The sequence below is a fragment of the Choloepus didactylus genome (genome assembly GCF_015220235.1).
Source record: "Choloepus didactylus isolate mChoDid1 chromosome 23 unlocalized genomic scaffold, mChoDid1.pri SUPER_23_unloc1, whole genome shotgun sequence".
Lineage (NCBI taxonomy): Eukaryota > Metazoa > Chordata > Mammalia > Pilosa > Megalonychidae > Choloepus > Choloepus didactylus.
In genome coordinates, this window is record NW_023637590.1 from 2637998 (window position 1) to 2641999 (window position 4002).

Sequence of the window (4002 nt, forward strand, 5' to 3'; positions counted from 1 at the left end):
CGAGGCCAGGACAAGGGGGGGGGGTCGCAGGGAGCTGAGAGCCCCAGGGAAGGCACAGTGGGGGAAGGCAGGGAGTCGGGGGGGCAGGCAAGGGGCTCCCCAACCAGGCACAGAGCCCCGGTGCTGCTAGCTCAGGAGGTGGGCATGCTGGATCTGCCCCTCAAAATGTCCTGGGGATCAATCAGGTAAACCAAGATCCCCCCAGCCTGGCCGGGAAGTGGTCCCCCGGACCTCGGGCCTCCCTAACCTCAGACTGGCCTCCAGGGGGCACTGGCGTTGATGTCAACCTTCAGTTCTGAAGGGGTTTCACTTCCTTTAGGGACCAGTCTGCACACATCCCTCCTCAGAGACCCCCGGCCGAGGGGATTGGGGTACCGGGGGGCAGGGGCGTGGTAAGGCAGGGACAGGGTTAGTGGGTGCCCACCTGTCAGGGAGGGGCAGCGCCATCTGCCCACTGACGGGCCTCTCCTTGGGGCAGGGGCGACGGGGATGCGCACCAGTGGGTGGGCCTGAGCCGAGCCACACGTGTCCCCTCCAGGCCGCAGCTCCAGGGGCCTGAGAATCACCCTGCAACTCCCTGCCCCACCGGTGACTCTGGTTGAGCTTGGAAGCCACCCTGCGAAGTCACTCAGCCTCCTCGAGCCGCTTTCCTGCCTGGGAAATGGGGGGCGCAGGGTGTTTGTCCCTCTGGGCCGGATGGGACGTAAATGAGGGACGGCCCCCAAGGTTTGGCTCAGCCTGGCATGTGGGTCACTGCTGCTTTCATTATCGACCTCCCGCAGGATGGGGACAGACTGCAAAAAGGAGCCACTCGGTGGTCCCGGACTGACATCACTTCCCTGAATTGTGAGTCACTCATCCTTCCCCCACCTGACCACCACACAAAGATCCCCAGCAGTCAGGGCACCCAGACACCCAGGTGCCAGGAGCCAGAATAGCAGAGCCTGAGCCGCTCCTGGGAGGCAGTCAGGGAGGGCTTCCTGGAGGAGGAGGCACATGTCCCAGATGTGCAATGATTTATGGAGAGCCAGGAAGTTCTCCGGGTATAAAGACAAGTGGAAAAAAGAAACTAACGTTTAATGAAATGTAACCATTCCAAACAGAGTGTGTGATGTGTGGGGAAACCAAGGAGGCCGGAGAGGCTGAACCCCCAAAGCTAGCAAAGGTATCTGCGGGGTGTCCCGGGGTGATTGGGGGGAGCGGGGGTTCCCCGAGTGGTTCAGAGAGGTAGGAAAGAAAGGAAAAAAGGAAAAGGAACCGGCCCGGCGGCAGCCCAGCCTGGGGACCTTCTCCCCGTCGCCAGGATCCCGGAGGACCCAGACCGCGTCCGTGCGTCCCGGGCCAGCCAGGAACCCGGGGCTGCCTCCCCTCGCGTGCGCCCCGCCGGGCCGGAGACATGGCCCGACGTCCCCCGGTCCCCCACACCGCCCCCCACCCCACCCCCGGTCCCCGGTCCCCGGGCCCCGCGGGCGGCGCAGGGCGCAGAGGGCTCCCCGGCCGCAGTGTCGCCGCAGCGCCGGCCCCGCCCCGGCCCGCTCTCCCCCCAAACCCTCACCACCCCCCACAGTGGCCGCGCCCCAGAGCGGCTCCGGAGCGGAGGCCGCGCCGAGCCCAGGTGAGCACCCGCCTGGGACCCCCTGGCCCCCGGGGACCCCGACCCCTTCCCGCCCCACCGGTGCCGGTGCCTGTGCGCCCCGGGCCACACCGCGCGCCTTGGGGGTCGGGGTAGGGGCGAGGGGAGAGGATCAGCCGCCCCGGAGAGACCGCCCGGGAGCTGGAGAGCCCCTCTCCCTTCGCCGCTTCCCCACTCTGTGCCAGCTCCCTCCCTGGGGCACCCAGGGTCCAGGACAGGGGCTCAATGGCTTCCCAGAGAGGGGGAGCTGCACGAGCAAAGGAAGGGAGAGTGCACCAGTTTGCACCTGAGGCCCCTGGAGAAGGCAAGGACGAGGCTTGGGGGGACTAGGGGAGACTAGGGGAGCCGGAACCCCCTCCCAGGGCACCTGGAAGCCACTGAGCGGGCCGCAGCCCCCGGGGGGTGGGGGGGTGGCTGTGCATGGAAAGGACCCACAGGATCTGGGTGAGCGGCATCCAGGGGGAAGGAGGCAGGAGGCCCAGCCAGGCCAGGAGGCCAAGGAGGGGCAGAGGCTCCCGCCCAAGGCCCAAGGAGCCCCCTGCTGAGCCCGCACCAGTTGGGACCCCCCCCCCCCGTGCCCTCAGGGAAAGAGCAGGGGCCTGGGTTTCCCTCCCTGTGAGATGCGGACAATTCAGAACCTGCCTGAACTCAGTACCTGGCAGCCCCGTGTGGGCATCTGTGGCTACTTTAAACTGTGAGCAAGAGACAGGACTCTGCAAAAACTTGGGGACCCCCTAACCCTGGCAAAGACCCTTGCCTCGGAGCTCCAAGCCAGCCTGGCACACAGTAGGGCCCGGAGAAGCTGAGGTGCCCACCCAGCCTCTTTCCACGTCCCGGGCCCAGGAGGGTGTAGACACGGGTGGGCCCCTGGGGCGGGAGGGGACAGCCACACAGACGCCCGGTGGGAAGAGCCGGCCTGGCCTGGCCCAGAGTGTGCCCCAGATTCTGCTTTACCTCAGGCCCAGGCAGGGGGGCATGGGGGGCAGGCGGCAGCCACGCTTCACAGACCCCGCCCTGGTGCCCAGCAGGAGGTGCCACCTCCGGCCCATCAACGGGCCCCTGTAGGGCAGGTAACCCAGGGCACCTGGAAGAGAAGGGCCGTATCACACTTTTTCCTCCCTTCTTCTCGGCCCCCTTCCTGGGATCTGGACAAGACCAAGCGGTCCTCAGCCTGACCTCAAGTTAGACTTCAGGAAGAACTTCCCAGGGAAACGGGGACGGCAGGGGGGGTGTGGGGGAGGTCGGTTGTAAACGGGGCAGCCACACTTTTGTCGTGGACCTTCCAAAGTCCACCCCTAAGCTGTCTCTTCCAGAGGGTTCTCCCTGTGGCCTTGAGCCCCCACAACCTCTCTGCTGGCCAGGGTGTCCTCCCCACAGCCGAGGGGCCTTCCAGGGGCCTCAGGGTGATGTGGGGGCTTCCTGGGCCCCTGCCCATCTTAGAGACGACGAACGAAGGCGAGGAGAGGGGTGTGAGGCCATTCAGATGCCCCCCACACCACCTGCTGCCTGACCTTGGTGTGCCCTTGGTGCCTCAGTTTCCCCATCTGCCGTCGGGTATCACTTCGACACCACAGGCCTGGGGGCCAATTGGGAGGAGCCGGGGAGCAGTGGGTGGCAGCTCCTGGCAGGGCTGTGCGCCCGGCTTCCTCTCCCCCCTCCCCACCGCCCACCCCTTCCGGCCACCGCTGCCCTCGGGAGGAGGGAACGAGGCTGAGCTGCCTCCTGGACCCCTGCCTGCCCCCCTCGCCCTGCCTTCCCAGGCTGGCCGCGGCCTCCGTCCACCACCGGCCCGGGAGCAGGGAGCAGAGCCTGTCCTTGGAGAAGGTGGGTGGCCCAGGGGCTGCCAGCCGGGGCGGGGGCCGAGGGGAACCGAATGTCGCCCCTGCTGGGAGGGCTCTGACTTGCCCAAGGTGACCCAGGCCGTGCCCCCAGGCCCGGTGGCATCCTGGGGGGGAATGGAGGGTCCCAGAGCTCCCTGCCTGCAGGATTTGCAGAGCAGAAGGCGAGAGCTGGGGAGGCCTCAGTGGGCAGCAGAAATCTGGATTGATTTCTGGAACCAGGTAGCTCTGGGGCTGGACCCACGAGGGTGGCCAAGGGTGCAGACAGAGGGTGTCCCCTGGCGGTGACCACGGCGCACGCAAAGGTGCAGAGGCAGGGCAGAGAGCCGTGCAGGAGGGGCTTGCTGGCCTGGAGGGCTTCAAGGAGGAGGTGTCTCCCAGGATCTGGGTTCTAGAGTCCTCCGGGACCAGTGCCCCCCCCCACCCCATGCCCATCCCCAGCTCCAAGACGGGCCTCCTCCAGGGGCCCCCCACATTCTGTCTGGGTCTCTCTCCACACCCCCTGTCTCCTCTCCACCCCCTTGCAGGTCC